The 26,709-nt window shown below is 38.7% G+C and overlaps 2 long non-coding RNA genes across 4 annotated transcripts; both read left to right on the top strand.

Annotated features, from left to right (window-relative positions):
• The first annotated feature begins 3,874 nt into the window (after positions 1-3,874).
• On the top strand, positions 3,875-5,185 carry LOC128216753 (uncharacterized). 3 transcript variants are annotated; one of them, XR_008258124.1, is made up of 3 exons: positions 3,875-3,991; positions 4,231-4,505; positions 5,054-5,185. It is a non-coding gene; the product is annotated as an uncharacterized LOC128216753 (long non-coding RNA). The 3 variants fall into 3 exon arrangements; XR_008258125.1 differs by having other exon boundaries at positions 3,916-3,991; positions 4,228-4,505; XR_008258126.1 differs by lacking the exon at positions 3,875-3,991 and adding an exon at positions 4,002-4,019.
• Positions 5,186-5,561: 376 nt separating this feature from the next.
• LOC128216752 (uncharacterized) lies at positions 5,562-15,380 on the top strand. The gene is made up of 4 exons (XR_008258123.1): positions 5,562-5,675; positions 6,317-6,471; positions 6,972-7,070; positions 15,021-15,380. It is a non-coding gene; the product is annotated as an uncharacterized LOC128216752 (long non-coding RNA).
• The last annotated feature ends 11,329 nt before the right edge of the window (positions 15,381-26,709 follow it).

The raw sequence follows: 26,709 nt of genomic DNA, 5'->3' as shown, positions 1-26,709 counted from the left end.
AGTGGCAGCCCTAGGATGTGCTTTGAGGCTTATAGACTGTACCCTTAGTGGCAGCCCTACGATGTGTTTTGTGGCTTATAGAGATTATCCTTAGTGGCAGCCTTAAGCTGTGATTTGAGGCTTATAGACTGTACCCTTAGTGGCAGCCCTAGGATGTGTTTTGTGGCTTATAGAGATTATCTTTAGTGGCAGCCTTAAGCTGTGATTTGAGGCTTATAGACTGTACCCTTAGTGGCAGCCCTAGGATGTGCTTTGGGGCTAATAGACTGTATCCTTAGTGGCAGCCCTAGGATGTGTTTTGAGGCTTATAGACTGTACCCTTAGTGGCAGCCCTAAGATGCGTTTTGTGGCTTATAGATTATCCTTAGTGGCAGCCTTAAGCTGTGCTTTGAGGCTTATAGACTGTACCCTTAGAGGCAGCCCTAGGATGTGCTTTGGGGCTAATAGACTGTATCCTTAGTGAACCTTACTGTTGATGATGTCTGTACCGGACTATAGGTTGATGAACCATTTTAAAAGATTGGATAAATATTACGAGGACGACAACGGCGCAGTGCCAATGGTGTCGACCAAGCAATTAATAACAGACATGGCAGCGTAAACACAACCCGACATGTCAACGACGACGACGCCATGTATGGTATCGTCACAGTCAGTGACGGTTAACGGCGCAACTACTTAAAGCACGTGTCATTGAGTGTTTATCATATTTAAACAAAAAAACTGCCAGAACTACCATTATCGTTAAATCCCCATACCAGGTAACTATTGTAGTGTTATGTTTTAGTGTCGATAGAAGTAATAGTAGTTTTTAGCCAATAATCAATAAGCATTAACCAATCAAATTAATCCCTCACATTTCCGCCTACATTGTTTACCTTTCAGCATACGCCATATTTAACCCGTGCATTACAATTACCATTTTTTGTTGTTATACTTTTCACATATCTACAGGTAACTCCCCATTCGTATTGTTGATCCCTTTTACTATTATTATGATATTATGATTTTGTATTTGTATTTTGGAATAATAAGATAAGATTCATATTAAGTCGGCACGATAGCAACAAGTTCAACATAAACTCGTGTGAGCTTTTTAATCGACTGTGTCTGAACATACAATATAAGGTTTACCAATAGTATAAAAGCTGCAATGCCTTACAATAGTAAGAACCTTTTCAAAACAAGTATACGACAATTTTATACAATGACTTGATGATAACAAGAACAGTTTTAAAACTGTTTAGTAGCGCAGCTATGTGATATAATTCTTAAATAAAATATGTAAGAGTAGAGTGAATGATAGATGCCAAGCTATGGTGTCAATTGAATCTCTGTGAATAACTGTAATGGCAAATATTGCAAAAATGTTTGAGACCAAAGAGGTTAAATTTTCAAGATTTGTAATGAATTTTCATTATGTTGTACTGTTCAAGGTTAACAGTTAGCATAGTTATTCAGTTAACAAAACATATACTATGACAAAGCACACATTTACCCAAAAATATGCACTTATGCATCAGTCAGTTGACCCCCCCCCCCCTCCAGGTCCGGGGAATCGCGGGGACTTTGACTTTCTGTCAAGCCAAGCCCGGGTAAAATCCCACCTTGCGCGGACGAACTGCTTGTAAAATCCCCTCCAAATGCCCCCGCACCCAGGGACCCTAGGTCAGGCCCATTCCCCGCTATTTTTTGGCGCGAAGACAAAACCACCACATTCACCCGGCACCGCTTGGAAGGTAAAAACACGGCCCATCTCCCAGGCTATCCCTGGTGTACCCCCGGACCTGGGGGGGGGGGGGGCGTTGTTACAATTGACAGGTGCATTATATGTGTAGTAACGTCCGGATCTTGTCAACGAGTAGGCAGATGACTGTGGCTTTAAGTCAACTGACATGTGCCATGACAAAGTACAGACTACCCGATTTTTCCAATATCATGGTGTTTTTATGGCGAAAACCCCTTACACTATCTCCTTTAAAGGGACTCGCTCATGTTTTGTAAAATGTACTTTTTATGACGAAATAAAGTAAAGCAAATCATTAGGATCAGAGTGTTTAAACTAGAATACCGACACCTGGAATCCTTCAACAAATGTTGATATATGCTCAAATATTGTCTTTGAAGTGAATTATTTGGAATAGAGTTAGTAACGCGATTTAACAGAAGGCTGTTGCGTGATTGGTCGATTGTCATTATCTCGCAAAATGCTACCAATGTGTTCTATTCAGGTTAAATTATGCGTTAGTTTATGCCTAAGTACTTGGGGACAAGTGGTTCAAGTACTAGTATTCTTCTTTTTTCATGACTGCACGCGTGTTGCTTCGCTCCCTACTGCCAACATGTTTTATTTTATACTTAATTGCGTGGGTTTTTTTCAATTTCGGTATCAAAGAGTAAATAATATTAGTATTTTTAGATGCCGTGAAAAAATATTGGTCCAAAACCATGAGCGAGTCACTTTAAGAAGAAAATAAAGATATTGAATTAAATTGACGTTTCAAAATTATTCACTGATCGAGTAGCAAAATTAATGACAAAAACGTTAAATTTTAATTTAAAATCGTGTAAAAAAATATGTTTAAATAATTGTAGTTAGTTGATGTCAATATTTTATAGAACATGGAACTTTAAATTATATTTATAATAAAGTAGTTGTGGTTCAATATTCTAGTAAGTCAATTGATTATATTTCTCAAAGGACTTATAAGTAGACTCCAGCTACGCCCAAACAGGTAAAGAAATCACACTTGTCATGGTTTACACAATTGACCGTAATTCTACTGTGTTCAGTCAGCCCCTGGTAAATCATGAAGTTGTACGTTTATGTAAGGTGTGCATGTATATGCTGTTGAAGCTATTGAGTGTAGAAATGGATGAAATATTTACAGGTATGTGGGCTTACGTTCATACTATTCTGTATTATTCTTGTTTTTATTTCCAGTATTGAAGGACAAGATGGCCGAAACCTTGTCGGAGTAAACATTTTTATTGAAGTTGGACTAATTTATAAGCGTTTTTTTGGCTATTCTTCAAATTCTACGTTTCATATGTGTACGTACATGTATTGCTTTTTACACGAATAGCATAAAAAAAGTTGTGTATGTATGTTTCTATGGTTTCATAATAGGGCCTTGGTTCAAAATGGACGAAACTTCTTTTATTTGATGTGGAGTTATGTCTGTTTTGCGATTAGCCTAGAATTAAGAGGAAGAAAGCGACTGTGACGCAAGAAGTATTTGTTTAACACAAGAATTGTCCGAGTTCTATTTGTTCAATAACATTGACCTATAGGGGCGGATCATTGGTAACACTATATTTATTCAGATATCTATTCCAATGAAAATATACATCTGAAGCAGTCACGAGAAATTCAAAACATTATAAGCGCTATAATATAATACCATAAGAGACGATTTGTTTATTTTATACTGCATACGCATTGAAATTTGATTTTATAACAAACTTGAGGCAAAGTTACGCCCCAACACGATGAAATAATCTGTGTATCAGCCACATGCGTTGATAATAACATTAATCAATATTAAATTTGTTAATGTATAAATTGACTGACGGCATGGCAAATCGCCCGAATAATGGCGGTTTTAGGTGGAGTTTTTTCCCTGTCATAAATGCATATGTTTAAGTGATACATATCGGAAGGCGACCGGAAGTTGGGCGGTTCCCGTTTGATATTTACAGTGTGTCTTCCGGTGTGTGTCCGGTAAAGATAAGACGATGGAACCGTCGCTTTGAGGACCCGGGAACAACCCGTAAGCATGTAAATGGGATACTATTTCATTCCTTCTTGTTATGCGATATCATAGATAGTCGACCGGGTTAACGTCTGTGTGCCGTCCTTTTCTTAAGGCAGAGGTTAAGAGACCGCCACCTCCGAAGCCCCAGGACGACCCCGTACGCAGCATATGGACCCTAATGTTAGCTCAAATGTGGCAGACAACAGAGAAATCGAGCTGCCGGCGTTGGAAAAGTAAACAAACTTTACTTAAAACAATTAGGTTAAGATGATTTTTTCTCAATCCATCTGGTGTTTCCTTTTCAACTTTCCAAAATGCAGTGTTATTTACTTATCTTATGTTTCCTAAACCTAGTTTGTTATATATATAATGCTAACTTTAGTGATTAGGAAACTTCTAAGAGGAGTTTAAATACTACAATAAGGAACGCAAACATACATTTAAGCAAAAATGTTGAATTACTTTAAAGCAGGGATTGAACCAGCGACTCTCTGATGCAGTGTCCGATATGCTTGCTACTCGACCACCGGGGCAACTGACGGTCCACGCTGACGCCATCATGAGGGTCGACGACGAGGTCGGCTGATACCGACTCAGCTATCGACGGGACACCTTCGATGTCATCGCCAGTGGCAACGTCTCATTTTACGGCCCACGTCGGGATGTCGATAAGGTCCAGTCTGTTGCGGGACCGTGAGTCTGCCTACGGGGCCGTGACAGGAAAGTCCCCTGAATGTGAAGTACAAGGTAAGAAATTAGGCATGAAATACGTTTTAAACAATGAGCTCATTCATTCGCAATGTCATCGACATTCATTTCATCAACAAGACGTTTAGCTTGTGCGAGTTTTCGAAGAAAACAAGTCGAGGCATAGTAATTTAAAATTGTTCGCATTGTCAGGAGCGTCCTCGCCTTGTCAAATCTTTAAATTTGGCCTATGTCATGAACGATATTGACATGAAACTTGGTACACATATTACCAATAAAATGGTCGAGTAATGCCCCTTTGTCCTCAGAATGTATTTTTTAACTCACACTGTTCGAATGGTTCACACATAAAGCTAAACACTAACGCAAACATGTGAACATGTGTATCAAGACCCTTAACTTTTAATTAAGACAGAATTACGTTATTTTTCTTGATCGACTAAACATGTATCATATGCGCGTTGGCCACCAATCGTGATGATTTCATCATGTGATTAAGAATTATAATTTATGTAGCTAGAATCCTACTTGTCTTTCAGTGTAAGCGAAAATGAGATAATGAAGTAAAGCATATGCATGTTTTACAGGTCTAGCGAGACGGTGTCCAGGCCGGACATCGATGCTACGAAGGAGCTACAAAACGACGGTCCCTTGTGGTGTGATAGCCTACATGACGGAGTGTCCCGAATTGCGTAGCAGGTCTTTATCCAATGGCAAGAGCGAACAGGTAACACTGGGCGACCTAAGAAGAGCCATATGAAGGAAGCTGCAAACCGCGCTATAGCACAAATGCGTCCAGAAGAGCCAAACTCCCACGACTTTGAGGAACTTTTTTAAGCGCTTTGTTTTCTTTCTTATTCGAAGAAAACATTTTATTAATGCCATAGCTCGTCGTTCTCGGCGGCTTGCCAAAAGTTTCATATTTGCCAAAACTGTTAGGGATATATCCACATGAGACTTTGTATACCATTTTTGCTACTATTTTAGATAAATGATTAATTTCATTCATAGAGTTCATACTTAGAACTGCACTTTATTATTTTCAAAACAAAACTATGTTTCATTCCATTCCAACCACAGCTAATGAGCCAACAGCGTCACTGGTCGGGCGTCAATAAGGTCCAGTCACAATCCTAACAATGTGGCCGTCTTAAGCAGTCGAGCCGAGCAGCAGCACAACGGGGCTTTGACAGGGAACTGCGCATACAGGTAAACCAAAAAAATAAGAAAGTTATAATGCCAATAAATATAAATATGTAAACACTTATTGTCATTTTCAATATTTCCATTGACATTAAATCAATTATAATGATTATTATTAGCTCGTGTCATGTGTTTATTTTCTTTGAGGTTTTGTAATTGCCTTAGCTCTCATCGTCGGCGGTGTCCTTGTCGTGCGCATTTGATAACGATGGCCATACTATCGACACCAGTTCAAAATATTCCATGACACTTAGTATACACGTTACCAGTGTCATGTTCACATTTGGAGCAAGGTTAATGACTCGGGCTTTGATATGGCGATTCATGTCCTTGATTGTTCGTAAAAAAGTCATGCTTAGTTCATATTCATAATCATCATTTGAGATATTTGCACATTAAACTTAATTCTAGTACGCATGTTACGGGTGACAATGCAAACATGGGTAGCAAGGCCCATAACTTTTGCTTAAATAAGTATTGCGTTATTCTCCTTGAATGACTGAAAATAATAACAGTTGAACGTTTGCACACAATCTTGATGATATCAACATGTGATTATGAATCATAATTTATATACATGTAGCTTGATTCATACTTATGTTAGTGTAAGCGAAATGTAATGGAGAAATATATATCCATGTTTACAGGTCTTGCGAGACAGTCTCCTGGCCGGTCATGACTACGGAGGAATGGTGTGACAACTTACTTGACGGAGTGTCCCGAATGGCGGAGGAAGACCTCATCCAAAAGCCGACATCGACGACCAGACGACATTTGGCGTCCTTAAAAGAGCTCACTGAATGTAATAGAATTTTAGCTCATAATGTTTTTTTAAAGAAGAACAAGGCCGATGTATATCATACATATACTTGACGTGGACGTCGGCAAATCTTTTACATTAATAATACCAAAACAAGCCGTTTACATGAAACTTAGAACACATGCTAATGGTAATGGGTTATCCTCTTTGATCGAATGCAGAAACCTCAATAGTATAATTTTATTTAAAATAAGTTATTTTGGCGGGAACCTACTGTATTGTGTGTAATATTAGGAGTATTATGTACATGAACTTGTTAAAACTATAGAAACCCTGTGTACATGACGGTGTGAAAATAACTCAACAATCTGGCCCCAATTTGTCGAAACCAGCGTATCCTATTTCATTTAGCCAAAATTAATTGCTTAAACTTAATTTTATTTACCAAAACATTTTTCTTTTAAAGGTTTCACGACACATTAAAGCATAACACACCTTTTACCAAAACAAAAAATATTGAGATTAGCTAAATCCTGTTTCAGGAACGTACGGGATCTCACGTGACGTTGGGGAGGGAGCACGCCATATCGACGACGTCGTTGTTGTACTCCGGCTGCGATACGTTTAATTTAAAAGTTCGTGTAAGTTGAACTGTTATTACAAGTAGTTTCATATTTTAGTTATTTTGCTATATAGTTGTATGAATTGAACTAAAGCCAGTATATTTAAGTTGAATATTCAATTTGTTGGTACATGTGATGTTTGAGTCGCCCCCTCCCCCGGGACAAAATCACCTTACCTATTTTTGAAAGGACGGACACAATTCCCCTATGATTTTAAACTATCGTTTAAGATGTTTTTCAGTAGAAATGTTGTAAATGTAGTCATTTAATACGGTGAATATGGTAATACTCTCCAGAAATGGCAAGTAAATGTGAATCTCATAAGGTGGGATTGTTTTCAACGTATGCAAACATTGGTGGTGGGATTTTATCCGAAGGTTTTTTTTTTAGTGAAAAGATTGGAAAGGTTAACCGATATATAATGATCTCCTGCCAAACTTACAGAATGTTTCCCTTGATGAATCCTTAGACGAATTTCAGACTGTGTCACATGTGATCAAAACTAAGTTCGCTGGGTTAAATCTTAGTTATTTGTCTGGAACCATATTCTCGGAACCATATGTTGTTAGGGATTGGTTGGGTGATTTTTTTAAAAGGTCAGAATACGACCCTGAATCAATCCTCAGCAACTAGTAAAATTGTGTCACATGGGGTTAAAAAAAATCATTCATATGGTCAGATCTTATAAATAAAATCGAATACACTAGAAGCAACGTATTTGATCCACTATTTATCAATCTTAAAATTTAAATTTAAACTGGGTCACATATGATAAAAAAATTGGTCACTAGGTCATATGAAACCATTGATTAAAGCTCACTGCATATTAAAAGTGGGTCACATGCGGTCAAAAACTAGGTCACTAGGTACAAAAAAATCATGTCCGGAATTAAATATTGGTATTGAAGGGCAGACTTTTTTCAAACTGTGTTCAGAATGTTCCCCTTTATGTAATAATGGGTAAAAAACTGGTCACATCGTAGAAAAACCTTGTGATCACTCTAGATATTATTTTTTTTTAAAAATTTCTGGTCCAATCTTCATGAAACTTAATTAAAATATTTGCATTTAGAAATTAATATGCTTGTTATTACCATATCTCTTTAACGAATGTTACATAGACTTGATACGCCATAAATGTTTCTTTTAACCCCAATTTCTCTCCAGGAAACAGCTTTAAAAGAAAATTAGTACTCCTGTTAATACCCAAGAGTGTAGCATTTTCCATTACTGCAATAACTGTTATAGCCCATGACAAGACTGACAATAACTAGTGTGTAGCAACACCCATAACTGGAATAACTGTTGAGTTATGGCCCTTGATAAGACTGACAGTAACTAGTGTGTAGCAACACCCATAACTGCAATAACTGTTAAGTTATGGCCCATGACAAGACTGACAATAACTAGTGTGTAGCAACACCCATAACTGGAATAACTGTTGAGTTATGGCCCTTGATAAGACTGACAGTAACTAGTGTGTAGCAACACCCATAACTGCAATAAGTGTTGAATTATGGCCCTTGACAAGACTGACAGTAACTAGTGTGTAGCAACACCCATAACTGGAATAACTGTTGAGTTATGTCCCTTGATAAGACTGACAGTAACTAGTGTGTAGCAACACCCATAACTGGAATAACTGTTGAGTTATGGCCCTTGATAAGACTGACAGTAACTAGTGTGTAGCAACACCCATAACTGCAATAAGTGTTGAATTATGGCCCTTGACAAGACTGACAATATTTAGTGTGTAGCAACAACCATAACTGGAATAACTGTTGAGTTATGGCCCTTGATAAGACTGACAGTAACTAGTGTGTAGCAACACCCATAACTGGAATAACTGTTGAGTTATGGCCCTTGACAAGACTGACAATAACTAGTGTGTAGCAACACCCATAACTGCAATAAGTGTTGAATTATGGCCCTTGACAAGACTGACAGTAACTAGTGTGTAGCATCAACCATAACTGCAGTCACTGTTGAGTTATGGCCCTTGATGAGACAGACAATAACTAGTGTGTAGCAACACCCATAACTGCAATAACTGTTGAGTTATGGCCCTTGATAAGACTGACAATAACTAGTGTGTAGCAACACCCATAACTGCAATAAGTGTTGAATTATGGCCCTTGACAAGACTGACAATAGCTAGTGTGTAGCAACACCCATAACTGCAGTCACTGTTGAGTTATGGCCCTTGATGAGACAGACAATAACTAGTGTGTAGCAACACCCATAACTGCAATAACTGTTGAGTTATGGCCCTTGATAAGACTGACAGTAACTAGTGTGTAGCAACACCCATAACTGCAATAAGTGTTGAATTATGGCCCTTGACAAGACTGACAATAACTAGTGTGTAGCAACACTCATAACTGCAATAAGTGTTGAGCTATGGCCTGATAAGACTGACAGTAACTAGTGTGTAGCAACACCCATAACTGCAATAACTGTTGAATTATGGCCCTTGATTACACTGACAATAACTAGTGTGTAGCAACACCCATAACTGCAATGACTTTTAAGTTATGGCCCTTGATTAGACTGACAATAACTAGTGTGTAGCAACACTCATAACTGCAATAAGTGTTGAGCTATGGCTCTTGATAAGACTGACAGTAACTAGTGTGTAGCAACACTCATAACTGCAATAACTGTTGAATTATGGCCCTTGACAAGACTGACAATAACTAGTGTGTAGCAACACCCATAACTGCAATAACTGTTAAGTTATGGCCCTTGATAAGACTGACAGTAACAAGTGTGTAGCAACACCCATAACTGCAATAACTGTTGAATTATGGCCCTTGATAAGACTGACAGTAACTAGTGTGTAGCAACACCCATAACTGCAATAACTGTTGAGCTATGGCCCTTGACAAGACTGACAATAACTAGTGTGTAGCAACACCCATAACTGCAATAACTGTTAAGTTATGGCCCTTGATAAGACTGACAGTAACTAGTGTGTAGCTACACCCATAACTGCAGTCACTGTTGAGTTATGGCCCTTGACAAGACTGACAATAACTAGTGTGTAGCTACACCCATAACTGCAATAACAGTTGAGTTATGGCCCTTGATTAGACTGACAATAACAAGTGTGTAGCAACACCCATAACTGCAATAACTGTTGAATTATGGCCCTTGACAAGACTGACAATAACTAGTGTGTAGCTACACCCATAACTGCAATAACAGTTGAGTTATGGCCCTTGATTAGACTGACAATAACAAGTGTGTAGCAACACCCATAACTGCAATAACTGTTGAGTTATGGCCCTTGATAAGACTGACAGTAACTAGTGTGTAGCAACACCCATAACTGCAATAACTGTTGAGCTATGGCCCTTGATAAGACTGACAGTAACTAGTGTGTAGCTACACCCATAACTGCAGTCACTGTTGAGTTATGGCCCTTGACAAGACTGACAATAACTAGTGTGTAGCTACACCCATAAATGCAATAACAGTTGAGTTATGGCCCTTGACAAGACTGACAATAACTAGTGTGTAGCAACACCCATAACTGCAATAACAGTTGAGTTATGGCCCTTGATAAGACTGACAGTAACTAGTGTGTAGCAACACCCATAACTGCAATAACTGTTGAATTATGGCCCTTGATAAGACTGACAGTAACTAGTGTGTAGCAACACCCATAACTGCAATAACTGTTGAGCTATGGCCCTTGACAAGACTGACAATAACTAGTGTGTAGCAACACCCATAACTGCAATAACTGTTAAGTTATGGCCCTTGATAAGACTGACAGTAACTAGTGTGTAGCTACACCCATAACTGCAGTCACTGTTGAGTTTTGGCCCTTGATAAGTCTGACAGTAACTAGTGTGTAGCAACACCCATAACTGCAATAACTGTTGAGTTATGGCCCTTGACAAGACTGACAATAACTAGTGTGTAGCAACACTCATAACTGCAATAAGTGTTGAGTTATGGCCCTTGATAAGACTGACAGTAACTAGTGTGTAGCAACACCCATAACTGCATTAACTGTTGAGTTTTGGCCCTTGATAAGACTGACAGTAACTAGTGTGTAGCAACACCCATAACTGCAATAACTGTTGAGTTTTGGCCCTTGACAAGACTGACAGTAACTAGTGTGTAGCAACACCCATAACTGCAGTCACTGTTGAGTTATGGCCCTTGATAAGACTGACAATAACTAGTGTGTAGCAACACCCATAACTGCAATAAGTGTTGAGCTATGGCCCTTGATAAGACTGACAGTAACTAGTGTGTAGCAACACCCATATCTGCAATGGCTGTTGACTTATGGCCCTTGATAAGACTGACAGTAACTAGTGTGTAGCAACACCCATATCTGCAATGGCTGTTGACTTATGGCCCTTGATAAGACTGACAGTAACTAGTGTGTAGCAACACCCATAACTGCAATAACTGTTGAGCTATGGCCCTTGATAAGACTGACAGTAACTAGTGTGTAGCTACACCCATAACTGCAGTCACTGTTGAGTTATGGCCCTTGATAAGACTGACAGTAACTAGTGTGTAGCAACACCCATAACTGCAATAACTGTTGAGTTATGGCCCTTGATAAGACTGACAGTAACTAGTGTGTAGCAACACCCATAACTGGAATAACTGTTGAGCTATGGCCCTTGATAAGACTGACAGTAACTAGTGTGTAGCAACACCCATAACTGCAATAACTGTTGAGCTATGGCCCTTGATAAGACGGACAGTAACTAGTGTGTAGCAACACCCATAACTGCAATAACTGTTGAGCTATGGCCCTTGATAAGACTGACAGTAACTAGTGTGTAGCAACACCCATAACTGCAATAACTGTTGAGTAATGGCCCTTGATAAGACTGACAATGACAAATGTGTAGCTATACTCATTACTGCAGTAACTGATGAGGCTTGGCCTTGATTTGGCTTTCAATAACTAGTGTGTAGCTAGGCTCATAACTGCAATAACTGTTGAGCTATGGCCCTTCATAAGACTGACAATGACTTGTGTGTAGCAACACCCATAGCTGCAGTAACTGTTGAGCTATGGCCCTTCATAAGACTGACCATGACTAGTTTGTAGCAACACCCATAATTGCAATAACTGTTGAGTAATGGCCCATGATCAGACTGACAATGACAAGTGTGTAGCTAGGCTCATAACTACAGTAACAGTTGAGCTATGGCCCTTGATAAGACGGACAGTAACTAGTGTGTAGCAACACCCATAACTGCAATAACTGTTGAGCTATGGCCCTTCATAAGACTGACAATGACTAGTGTGTAGCTACACCCATAACTGCATTAACTGTTGAGTTTTGGCCCTTGATAAGACTGACAGTAACTAGTGTGTAGCAACACCCATAACTGCAATAACTGTTGAGTTTTGGCCGTTGACAAGACTGACAGTAACTAGTGTGTAGCAACACCCATAACTGCAGTCACTGTTGAGTTATGGCCCTTGATAAGACTGACAATAACTAGTGTGTAGCAACACCCTTAACTGCAATAAGTGTTGAGCTATGGCCCTTGATAAGACTGACAGTAACTAGTGTGTAGCAACACCCATATCTGCAATGGCTGTTGACTTATGGCCCTTGATAAGACTGACAGTAACTAGTGTGTAGCAACACCCATATCTGCAATGGCTGTTGACTTATGGCCCTTGATAAGACTGACAGTAACTAGTGTGTAGCAACACCCATAACTGCAATGACTGTTGAGTTATGACCCTTGATAAGACTGACAGTAACTAGTGTGTAGCAACACCCATAACTGCAATAACTGTTGAGTTATGGCCCTTGATAAGACTGACAGTAACTAGTGTGTAGCAACACCCATAACTGCAATAACTGTTGAGTTATGGCCCTTGATAAGACTGACAGTAACTAGTGTGTAGCAACACCCATAACTGCAATAACTGTTGAGCTATGGCCCTTGATAAGACTGACAGTAACTAGTGTGTAGCTAGGCTCATAACTGCAATAACAGTTGAGCTATGGCCCTTGATAAGACTGACAGTAACTAGTGTGTAGCAACACCCATAACTGCAATAACTGTTGAGCTATGGCCCTTGATAAGACTGACAGTAACTAGTGTGTAGCAACACCCATAACTGCAATAACTGTTGAGCTATGGCCCTTGATAAGACTGACAGTAACTAGTGTGTAGCAACACCCATAACTGCAATAACTGTTGAGTAATGGCCCTTGATAAGACTGACAATGACAAATGTGTAGCTATACTCATTACTGCAGTAACTGATGAGGCTTGGCCTTGATTTGGCTTTCAATAACTAGTGTGTAGCTAGGCTCATAACTGCAATAACTGTTGAGCTATGGCCCTTCATAAGACTGACAATGACTTGTGTGTAGCAACACCCATAACTGCAGTAACTGTTGAGCTATGGCCCTTCATAAGACTGACCATGACTAGTTTGTAGCAACACCCATAATTGCAATAACTGTTGAGTAATGGCCCATGGTCAGACTGACAATGACAAGTGTGTAGCTAGGCTCATAACTACAGTAACAGTTGAGCTATGGCCCTGAATTGGCTGACAATAACAAGTGTGAAGCAACACCCATAACTGCAATAACTGTTGAGCTATGGCCCTTCATAAGACTGACAATGACTAGTGTGTAGCTACACCCATAACTGCAATAACTGTTGAGTTATGGCCCTTAATAAGCCTGACAATAAATAGTGTGTAGCAACGCTCATAACTGCAGTAACTGTTGAGGTATGGCCCTTGATAAGACAGACGATAACTAGTCTGTAGTAACACCTATAACTGCTGTCACTGTTGAGTTATGGCCCTTGATAAGACTGACAGTAACTAGTGTGTAGCAATACCCATAACTGCAATAACAGTTGAGTTATGGCCCTTGATAAGACTGACAGTAACTAGTGTGTAGCAATACCCATAACTGCAGTAACAGTTGAGGTATGGCCCTTGATAAGACAGACGATAGCTAGTGTGTAGCAACACCCATAACTGCAATAACAGTTGAGTTATGGCCCTTGGTAAGACTGACAATGACTAGTGTGTAGCAACACCCATAACTGCAATAACTGTTGAGGTATGGCCCTTGATAAGACAGACGATAACTAGTCTGTAGTAACACCTATAACTGCTGTCACTGTTGAGTTATGGCCCTTGATAATACTGACAATAACTAGTGTGTAGTAACAGCCATTACTGCAGTAACTGTTAAGTTATGGGCCTTGATTAGACTGACAATAACTAGTGTGTAGCTACACCCATAACTGCAGTAACAGTTGAGATATGGCCCTTGATAAGACTGACAATAACTAGTGTGAAGTAACACCCATAACTGCAGTAACTGTTGAGTTATTGCCCTTGATTAGACTGACAATAACAAGTGTGTAGCAACACCCATAACTGCAATAACTGTTGTTATTGTCAGTCTTATCAAGGGACATAACTCATGTGTGTAGCAACACTCATAACTGCAATAACTGTTGAGTAATATGTCCCTTGATTAGACTGACAATAACTAATGTGTAGCAACAGCCATAACTGCAATAACTGTTGAGTTATGACCCTTGATTAGACTGAAATCAACTAGTGTGTAGCAACACCGAGCTTTCTGTCGTTAAAAATAGGATAAGCATATTTTGCGACAGTTGGCACTCTTATGTTTCGTAAGATATGTTATAGAAATCACAATTTATTCATATGATATCAATAAATAAATAAATAAAACGTTGCATAAACCGCTCATATTTAATGCTGCATTGATTTATTATGGACCTTCATAGTTTTATGAGTAAATACGAGTAATTACTAAGTAAGATGATAATTTTATTTTGCAATATTTGCATGACTGATTTCCTAATTGTAAGGTGTCTACTAACTAAATAAGACATACACCATAAGCGATCAGTTAGTATTTACTGTCAGTGTTGCTATTTTTATAGTTTGTATGTCTTGTCTTTCAGTGGAATATCCGCCTGCACGCACAGAGGTCAATGGGAAGTGGACTCGAAATCGAACATCTGGTACCAAGCGACTGGTTCACATGCTTTCCCGTGAGACGGAACTCGTACAGAGATGCCGTTTGAAACCGAAATACATGGGGAAATCGGGAGACAGTGGCCCCCGGATAAAGTTTCTGATACCTATTTCACACCGTGATGAAGAATTCGTACATACATGTCGTCGGATCCCTTGCAACCCATACGGCGAAACTTTTAATTTTCGAAGGGAAAGCAGAAGAAAACGGCATGAAGTCATAACGCCTGGTGCCGAAACTGTTTTTATGTACACATTGGGAGGAGCCGTTCTTCTTGGGTTCTTCACAATCGGGCAATGACTAATCTTTGGTGTCCAGTGTGTTAACTTGGCATAATAAAATGTGAATGTAAATGAATGCTGCTTGTTTTTATGTTTTGTTGGGTAAAAATTTGGAAATAAAAGATGAAACTATTTTGTGTATAATTTAGCGCATATTTTGATGACGTAGGCATTTTTTGAGTATCAATTGATCTGAAATTGTGGTGACGTAGGCAATTTTTTTGTATATTTTAGCGCAGATTTTGATGACGTAGGCAGTTTCGTGTAGCACGTCCTCTCAAATTGTGTTGACGTAGGCAATTTTTGTGTATAATTTAGCGCATATTTTGATGACGTAGGCAGTTTTTGAGTATCACGTGTTCTTGTTACGTAGGCAAATTTTGTGTATAATTAAACGCATATTCTAATGACGTAGGCAGTTTTTGAAGTATCACGTGTTCTTGTGCTGTAGGCAAATTTTGTGTATAATTTAGCGCAGATTTTGATGACAGGCAATTTTTGTGTATCACGTGTTCTCAAATTTTGGTGACGTAGGCAATTTTTGTGTATAATTTAGCGCAGATTCTGATGACGTAGGCAGTTTTTGCATATCACGTGATCTCAAATTGTGGTGACGTAGGCACTTTTTGTGTACAATTGAGCGCATATTCTGATGACGTAGGCAGTTTTTGCGTATCACGTGATCTCGTGACGAAGGCAATTTTTGTGTACAATTGAGCGCATATTCTGATGACGTATGCAGTTTTTGCGTATCACGTGATCTCGTGACGTAGGCAATTTTTGTGTATAATTGAGCGCATATTCAGATGACGTAGGCAGTTTTTGCGTATCACGTGATCTCGTGACGTAGGCAATTTTTGTGTACAATTGAGCGCATATTCTGATGACGTAGGCAGTTTTTGCGTATCACGTGATCTCGTGACGTAGGCAATTTTTGTGTACAATTGAGCGCATATTCAGAAGTTTTTGCGTATCACGTGATCTCGTGACGTAGGCAATTTTTGTGTACAATTGAGCGCATATTCTGATGACGTAGGCAGTTTTTGCGTATCACGTGATCTCGTGACGTAGGCAAATTTTGTGTACAATTGAGCTCATATTCTGATGACGTACTCCGTATTTGTGTATCACGTGATCTCGTGACGTAGGCAATTTTTGTGTACAATTGAGCGCATATTCTGATGACGTAGACAGTTTTTGCGTATCACGTGATCTCGTGACGTAGGCAATTTTTGTGTACAATTGAGCGCATATTCTGATGACGTAGACAGTATTTGCGTATCACGTGATCTCGTGACGTAGGCAATTTTGTGTACAATTGAGCGCATATTTTGATGACGTAGGCAGTTTTTGCGTATCACGTGATCTAAAATTGTGGTGACGTAGGCACTTTGTGTATAATTGAGCGCAGATTCTGATGTAGGTAATTTTGGTGTATCACGTGATCGGAAATTGTGGTGACAGGCACTTTTTGTGAATAATTAAGCGCAAATTCGTATGACGTAGGCAGTTTTTGCATATCAAATTGTGGTGACGTAAGCAGTTTTGGTGTATCACGTGATCTCAAATTGTGGGGACAACGGCAATTTTTGTGTTTAATTAAGCGCATATTCTGATGACGTCAATTTTTGTGTTTAATTAACGGCAAATTCTGAAGACGATTACAGATGTAATGTTGAAAACATACAGATCACGTGAAAAATAAGTATTCCCTATTCAAAACAAACAAAAACAAGGATGAAGTCGTTTTATTAAGCAGCAATTTACATTCTATTCCTAAGATGGCCTTAATGTTCGTATGGTGACAAGCGATTTGTCTAGAAGAGCGCTTTTGTCAGAGGCATTGGCGACGCGATTTGTCCAGATGTACGCAGAGTGATATGATCATGATAACCAGCACTGGAACAGCCAACTGCTGGTGAAATTCTAGTGTTGTTACTCGAACCTGAAACAAATAAATTACTTTTAAATACCGATGAATAATATACATTTACTGTGTTTAGCAACAAGAAAACAACTCCACCCGGTAAATAATTGGAACATCCAAATAAAATAGTCTTCCAACTTCCAGAAAACAACAACACAGCCCAATACAACGCAAAGGAAATGCATAGTTTTATTTGTTTTATTTCTAATAAAAATAAGGACCATGAGTGTGCACAAACTGGTACCTTTGACCTTTTCTATGTTGATCTATAACCTATAGGGTCAACAATAAGGATCTGCCGGTTATGACCAACCTACCTAACGACGATACCTAAGTTATTGTTCGTCGACAAGACCAATTTTAGGTAATTTCTATACTTAAAGGGCGATTACTCTCTCTTGATTGGAGCGATATGGCTGGTCATCAAACTTAAATATGATGCCCATAAAAGTTCTGACCAAATTTGCTTAAGATTGAACAATCATTATTCAACTCTTGAACTGCCTCTGCTGAAGATACCATATGGCTCCCGCATCCAATGGCCCCACTTCTTTGCCGGCAGTCATGGACCCACCATGCTACCAAATGCTATAAACAAAGAAATAGCTAACATTATTATAGTAGACATGCTAAGAAAATAAATTTGCATTTTTTCTACTCTTCATTACACAACAAATAGGATTTAACGATATTTCACAATGCCCATAACATTCTCTTTAAATTCTGATTATATATATGTAATATTAATTAAAAAAATCATCCAGACGAATACATGTTCTTGCGGACCAAAACTCAGTGTAAAGCAAATTTTAAAACCGTAATATAAATTACGGATATATGTCAATTTTAACATTTTTCCATTTACGTTTGATTTTTATATGTTCATGTTATATGTATAAATCATATATGTAATGAATGAAATTAATTCAAAACTGGAAAGGTAATGAAAATAGTTCATATTGCCTCACATGCAGTGGCGTAGCTACATAAAGGCCTTGTAGGCCTGGGCCTACAACTTCTTTTGAAAAATGACAAAATTTAAATAACCCAAAAATGCAATAAAAACTAATAGCTACTCAAACACATTGAACTACTTGAAAGTTTGTTTTACTTCTACCAAAGTTTGGTGTTTATTTAAACTACGTAGGGTGTATTGCTTGATTTTATTTGTAATCATTGCTAATATAATTAAGTGTGTGTACTGCACATATGAAAGTCCCCAAACTGACAGAGAATCATCGGGCCTACAAGTTTTTTAGGCCTAGCTACGGCCCTGATATGTACACTCGTTTGCGTGCTTCATGCTGTTGCGCTGAATATCGCCAATGCATTAAAGGTTGTTGTTGTTGTTGTTGTTGTTGCTCCTTAAATTAGCAAATTGTAATTACAGTAAACCCTTTTAGACAAATCATACCCCCACATAAGTGTTAATTTATCAAAAGACCAAGATATTACAGACAAAAACAAAGGAGACGCCCATACACGTACATAACGCAGTAAATACATTGATGACTAGATTGTCAAAATGAATCTGCTAATAAAATATATTTTATTTATCTACTCAAACCTTTCCGATTTAAATATTTCATTATAAAATCCTGAAACTTTAAAATAAGTCCACAAACTAACATGTTTATCCCGTGAATAATACACCTCGAACGGCGCACACAAACAAGTTCACCGCTTAGATGTACTAAAAGCACGGAACACACGAGCCCTTTTCCCGCCAACTCAAATATTGTAAAGCCATACATGTAAACATACATGTAATACCGTACGGTACGAGAATAATTTTCACTAAGTGTTTGCCCTACATTGTCAGCCAATCAGAGGCGCTAGATTTTAAAAATGTTTCGTTTCTTATTTGTGAAGAATTGTTTCTTTTTTTTTAAGACCGCTGCCATAGGTTACCTATTCACGAAGAAATTACTTAATAATCTCTAACCTATACTAAGAATAGGGTTATCTTCGTCAAAACAGAATCAACTATTATACAGAGCTGACTCGCATAATTGAATCTATCTAGGGCGTGATCGCGGCCATTGGGGGTCGGGCCCCAATTTCTCGAAACATTCTGAGTTCCTTATAACAGGATTAAGCTAAGCTCAATACTTCTTGTTTTGGTATAATTCTGAATAATATTTACATTTTTAAGATTTTTTTGTGTTTACTTTTTAGAAAAATTATCGTATGATAATCGCGTTAAACTGTTTTTCGTAAATTCAAGATTAAATAAGAACCAATGAACTTTCGAGAAATTGGGGGCTGGTCCTTAGTCCGAGGCGGGGAAGGTTATACATATTTCTCAGCTAGTAATATAATTACGTTACCGTCAGTTTTTAAACATGACACATTTCAAGAACTTGACGTAGCTGTCAGAGTCGCGGACATAAGGCCTCAGATGGGAAAGTAAATATAGTAGTATTGACGTGGTTAATACTAATGAAACGTTAATTTAAACGCGTTATCCTTTAACCCTTGTCAGTGTTCGGTACAAACTTTGCCTTCTGTTAAAATGCGTTACTGTGCCCGCAGCTTATTCCACTGTTGATAATCTCGCAGTAGCTATTTGGTGCAACTAGACGTGTCGGTAGACGGTGCGCACCCCCCACCCCCTTCAAAGGTGATCAGGATCCGACAGACGTCAGCGAGTTTTTATAGCGGCCGGTGGATGAACATGCGTCGCGATATAGGGTGGTCGTAGGCCTAGTAGCGACAAAGCTCGTGTAGAAAGACAGGGCTCTTTTCGGTGCAGTTAGAACCGACAGACATCAGCGAGGTTATACAGCGGCTGGTTGTTGAACTCGCGGAGGGATGTGACTGATTGTAGACCTTGTGGGATAAAAAGACGTGTACAAAGACGGGGTTTCTCTCAAGGATGTCCAGGGACCGACAGACGTAAGTATAATGTCACGGTGTTTCAGGAGCCGGTTGATGAACTGCGATAGAGGCTGGCAACGTACCTGGTGGTGCGATAGAAAGCATAGAACGACGAACTTCCCGTTATGGGAGGCCTGGGGGCGATTGATGAACTCTTACAGAAGTAGGAGCGGCCATGGACCTCTTGACACCACAGGAAACAGAAGAAAACAGGGTCCTGCTCATTGAAGATTAGGGAGCAGGCGGCGCAGGTCAGACAAGTGGTTAAGCTAGCTGGCATGTACATTTATAAATTGAAATATATAGGAAACTATAATGGTAGCGTCTTACCTGAACAAGTTAGTAACAGTATGTGGGGAGCATGGCTCGAGGCGCCGCAGGAAGGGTAGAAAGGCGTGACCCCTCTAAATTATGACAGGAGGCGATTGATGAATTTGCACACAGATAATGGATGTTCGCAGGCCTTGTGGCGTCATTTGCCGTCATGGAAGTGGTGGCCATGGAGCGGGCAGCACTGGTCAGACCGGCGGCCTACCTGTATATAGGATCACAGATAATTAAAAAGGCTTTCCCTATAATTTCGGCAGCTTATTAAAGTTTAAGGATCTTGGTAAATAAGTGTTAAAGGTAATATAGTTTGAGCATAATATGATATGAAACAAAAATGCCGTAGTAACCTTGTTTTGCCTTACAAAAATTGATTACGCAATATTACAGTGCATTGTCTTAAATCATTTGACATAAATAACAATTTCACATTTTGCCATCCCTGTGTTTATTGCGGGCCGCTGCAGCTATATTTAATACGTGGTGAGTAAAAGGTTTATTAATGGAGACTTAAGAACTCGGTTGAAAATATGCGTCTCTTATTCCTAAAAAAATCAAGTACTTTTGAGTTGAAAATGTAGACAGTCATTTTTTTCCCTTGAATACATGAGTTGTCGTTCTTACCATAATGATTGGCACATACGGCTGACGAGTTAGCTGACGATATAGAAATAGAGTAGAGTTGCTGACCAATTGCTGACCATATAGACAAAGAAGGAAAAAAAAGTTTTGAAATTAAAGATTTTTTAAACAAAGTTGCAATATTAAAAACCAGTGACGTCAATATCTGAGTTGTGGTTCTTTTGCTTTCAATGGTTTATACAAATGAACTAGTTCATGTATATGGAAAGAAATTACTTTAAACCCATTGACAGCTGTGCTTGTGCAAGAACTATAACTTTGGTTTGCCTTATTTATGTCTTTTCCCGAGTAAGCAAGAGACATATTGATTTAGTGCTGTCTGTCTGTCACAAAACTTTGTCCCTGTAAAACTTATAGTTGTACTGAAACCTGGAAGAAGTGTTTAATATAAACTGTAGTTGTGCATGGACTAATGTTTTACCAAAATAGGTCTCTTTGAATTCCTTCCTAGCCTTGACTCGACATCAGCCATCACCAACTTCAAAATATTTACATGGTAGATCTGTTTGTGGGCCCGCTGTAATACTTTGTATCACAGTTTTTCTTGTTGATCTTTATTGCTATCCCGTGCTTTATCCGTGTACCTGCGTGCCAATCGTAACAACTCGGCCAACTCCGGCAAGATTCGAGATAGACAATTCCTGTTGGATACTGGCCGAAGTTTTCCGATTGCCTGCGTGCATGCTCCTTCACACTTCGTCTCCTGTCCTTCCGCGTTCTTATGTCTTTCCGATGGCGAGTTAATCAATTCGCATTTCTCGCCTTTCTATGTCTTCCTCATGTCTCTGTCCTTTCCCATTATTTTTATATTCCTATTTTCAGCGTCTTCCCCACGTAAATATCACTCCCCAATCTCAAGGAGTCTCTCCTGCGTTCCTATGTTTTCCCAATGTCACTGTGCTATAACTTTGGGCCGAAGTACGACACAATTCTGATGCTTAAAATATACTTGTTTTCCGAAGTGAAAACAAAAATTCCAAATTTCTGTTTTGAACTGATCTTTTTTACTTATTTTATTATCAAGAGCTTCCACAGAGACAGCGCGCTCGACTATTCCGCCGCTTTTCAGTGTCAGGATTGAACAGTTTTGGCGAAACATGCATGGATAACTGTATTAAGTCTCAATTCAATAAACCAAGTAGTCGGTGAGGTATTAACCTCTATATGTGCTTACATGCAAAACCTTGACCAGAATTTCTAAGTCGAATAATAAAGGGCCAAAATTTATATTATATGCAAGATAGAATTATCTAACTTGATTAATTAAGAAGGTTGGGTGGTTGAGTACCATTGTATAAAGTCTCAATGCAATACATCAACTAGTTGCTGAGATATTAACCTATGTGTGCTGACATGCAAAACCTTAAAGATGCGCTATTACTCCCAAATAAGATTTAACACATTTAATACAAATGTTTAAAAATACCAAAAAGGATGAACAAATGTCGAAAACAATTGTTCTTATGAAGGATGCCGAGTTAAATTTAAAAGAAATGTGCAGAAAGCACGATATTGCTACCTTATGAGACAATAGTAAATCGCAGTAAATCTTTTAGCATTCACCAATCATTTAATATTTTTGCATTTTCAGCTATTAAATACATAGTTATAATATTGTTTATAGTAACTAATATTTTCCATGAATGCATTATTTATTAAGTAGTTGAGGGTGTATCACTCAAAATTTAGGTTTGTTTTACATGTATATGTATTGATTTTGAATAAGAGTGTCACTTTAACCAGAATTTCTAAGTCGCATAATAAAGGGGCAAAAATTATATAATATGCAAGATAGAGTTATCTTACTTGGTTAATTAAGAAAGTTGAATGGTTGGGAGCCTGTGTATAAGTTTAAGTTTCAATGCAATACATAATGTATTCGCTGAGGTATTGACTTAAAAGTGGTAACATGCAAAACCTTAACCAGATTTTCTATGTCGAATAAAAAGGGCCATTATTTGAATTTGAGTTCCAATGTATAAAGTCTCAATACAATACATCAAGTAGTCCTGAGATATTAACCTATGGGTGCTTACATGCAGAGCCTTAACCAGAATTTCTAAGTCAAATAGTAAGTGAGTAGTATAGCTCTCCTTACTCTTCGAATCGTCGAGCTAAAAATTAAAACTCTATATTTTAACTTATATTTTTCTATACTCCGAAGCATTTGGTTTTTTACCATTCGTGTTCTTGGCAAAATTAAATTTCCCGATTTAAGTCAAAATGACGCATTGTCCCAATCAGAATGACCCTTGCACCATTCCCTCATGATGACAAAAACTCATGTGCCTTCCCTTACCTGCGGTAGCAGTCCTGCATCTCCGGTTCATCGTCTTCACGAACAGCTCTATCGCCTTCAGCAGCCTGTTCAGCACCGCCTGCCGCCGAGTTTCTCCACACTGTAACACAACGTCCGGTTAGATCACGTGATTATTAAAAACGCAGTGGAAACTTCGTAGAAAATGCCGCCCTTTGTTTCCGTATTTTCATTAAAAACATCTGTCAGCGGTCAATTTACATCACAATTTTAACATATAATCGATTGTGTACAACATTGTACATTGTTGTATTACAAGCAATTTTTTCAATCATTTAACTAAGTATCATCTTGCCTAAGGCCTCCCCTATGCCTTTCTGCAAACTCGTGGTTTACCTGCGTCCCTGGGCAGTACATGTGTTCTTTTTTGGGGTGTGTGTGGATTCCCTATGTGTATGTGTAAACAGTCTTACCTGCGCCCATGTGCCTTCCATATGACCACGTGCCTTCCCTGTGTCCCACAGCCTTCTGTGTGTACATGTGCCTTTCCTGTGTTGCTGTACCTTCCCTGCGCCCCACTGCCATCCCTGGAATCTCTGTGTCGCTGTGCATCCCCTGTGTTATTGTGCCTTCCCAGTTTTCATGTGTCGTCCATGTGCCCTACTGTGCATTCCCTACGTTACTGGGCCTTCTCTGTGTTTTGGTGCTTCCTAGTTTTCATGTGTTCAATGTGTTCATGTGCCTTCCTGTGCCTTCCATACCGGTGTGGATGTGCCTTCCATGTGTCTTACCTTCGTTTCTGTGCCTTCCGTCTGTGTATGTCCCTTCCTGCCATGTGTCTTACCTACGTTTCTGTGCCTTCCGTCTGTGTATGTCCCTTCCTTCTATGTGTCTTACCTTCGTTTCTGTGCCTTCCGTCTGTGCATCCCTTCCTTCCATGTGTCTTACCTACGTTTCTGATTTACTCTGGGATTGGCTGGACCGAAAGTCCCCGCTGTTCCACGGACCTAGTGACCGCAAGAAGCACAAAAAGACAACTCATATTGTTTAGACCAGAATGTATACTGGCTGTGTAAAGAAATGAATGGTCAAGAGCAAATGATAAGACCAAATCACATTAAATATTCATATTGCGATTAGCGCAATCGTGTTTTGTCGTATTGGTCGATCTAACTTTTATTTTCAAAGTCTATTTCTCATGCCACCCCGCCAGATCAGAGGGAATATGGCTAATTCAAACTCGACCTCTTTTGACATGTTGATTGTAAAAGTAACAAACACAAACAACAGGTTGGCGTGAAATTAAATAAATGCAACATTATGTACCTGCATTCGTATTCCTATGAAAGTATGTCCAACATTCACACCATAAACTGCACAGAACCAAATGTCAAATTGATAAAAAAAAAGTATCCCTAAACTCTCGTTATTGTGGCTAGTACACAGGTCTTACAGGTGTAACAATGGCTGTGCATTATACCGTATAATCACGTGTTATTAAATCGTATACCATAGCAAAATGACCTGTTTGGGTGTAGCTTATTTCTTACTTGGAAAACACGTACAGTAAGTACGAATATTGAAAACCGTATTTGTAAAGTTAATTGCTGAATGCATTGAAGACCACTGAAACAATTAAATCCAAAAAAAGGTAAGCTTAGTTTTTAAATCCCATCCCATCACAAAGTTTCCTGACCCCAAAAAAATGCTATTAAATTGTTTGCAGATATTTCGTTTGTGTACTTATGTTTCAATCTAATACGCGAATTGACTTGGTAAATATTGGATCTTGGAACTTGTATCTTTAGAAAAAAAAACAAATTTGCAAGGTTTGCAATTGAGAATAAAATATACATGTACGTACATATAATGCACCAGTCAATAGTTACCACGGCCCCTAGGTCCGGGGAATAGCGCGGACTTTGACTTTCGGTCCAGCCAACCCCGGGTAAAATCCCCGTCCTGCGGGGACGAACTGATGGTAAAATCTCCACCAAATGCCCCCGGGACCCCAGGTAAGGCCCATTCCACGCTATATTTTGCGCGAAGACAAAACCACCGCATTCACCCGGCACTGCGGGGCCACCTTAAAGGTAAAAACACCGCCCATTTCCCCGGCTATCCCCGGTATACCCCCGGACCTGGGGGAGCCGTGGTTACAATTGACTGGTGCATAAGTTGGACGATGAAAAAGCAAATGAAAAGATCGACTTTGCCGACAATGACGACGCTTGACAACGTGGTCCCATTTGCCCACAACACAAAAACCCTGGCGTGTTTTCCGTGCAGATTGATGATAAGAGAATACCAAACCAAATTTCAAACATATTATCAATTTATCATTTAATACGTGTGTGTCTACTTTCACTGTGAACACAGGTAAAAACTTAATATAGCACAGGTAAATGTGTAACTTTGGCGTCACTTAAATTGTAATACGGTGAATTCATCGGAATTCAACCAAATATGTTACGTGTATAATGAACAGATGCATAAGTATACACCCTGTAAAAGATAAGGGTTAAAATGAATAAATGAAACATCAATCACTTGCCATTTTCCAGAAATTGTATCCAAAATTTCACTTTCACGCCATACACTGTCAAATGCATTTTCTTGGTATTGATACATTTTCACAGGTTTCTATGATCGTGTGTTCACATTGTGCAGTATACCGTATAATCTCGTGTAATTTAATCAAATCTCGTTGTTGACATTTACCTGACCTGTTGGGGTGCAGCTTTATATCAGCTTGAAACCGTGTACAACGAAACAAATTATTTTTAAAGTAATAAAGTTATTTGATAAACAAAATTCAATGTAGTTTATTAAATCAATAATTTCAAGAAAAACTGTTAATAATAAAAAAATGATCAATTTAATTGTAAAATAAGAGAGTACCACAATGTAGATTTAAATAATACCATAACACTTAAAGCTACACCTGTAAAAAATACTATTGAATTGTTTGCAGATGGTTATATTTTGAAGATATTTTGGTAGTGTACTAATTAATAGAGCTAATAAGCAAATTGGCTTTAATAGCTAGTTTGGTAAATATTAGATATTAGTTGTTCATATAAGAAAATTATATCTTTCAACACTTTGTATCCAAGGTAGAAGTTGTCACTCTTGCGTGCTCATTGTCCAACTTACCTATATTATGGCTATATATATATGACAATGAGCACGTAAGAGTGCCAACTTTGTGGACAATGGACAACATATGAGACAAAAAGATTTTCAAACATTCCCAATTTAAGTATACCAAACATGTGAACCCCGGGGGATGGCCAGTAAT

The sequence above is a fragment of the Mya arenaria genome, chromosome 14 (assembly GCF_026914265.1).
Source record: "Mya arenaria isolate MELC-2E11 chromosome 14, ASM2691426v1".
Lineage (NCBI taxonomy): Eukaryota > Metazoa > Mollusca > Bivalvia > Myida > Myidae > Mya > Mya arenaria.
The sequence above is the reverse complement of the archived record's forward strand: the minus strand, read 5'-3'. Positions and strand labels throughout refer to the sequence as shown.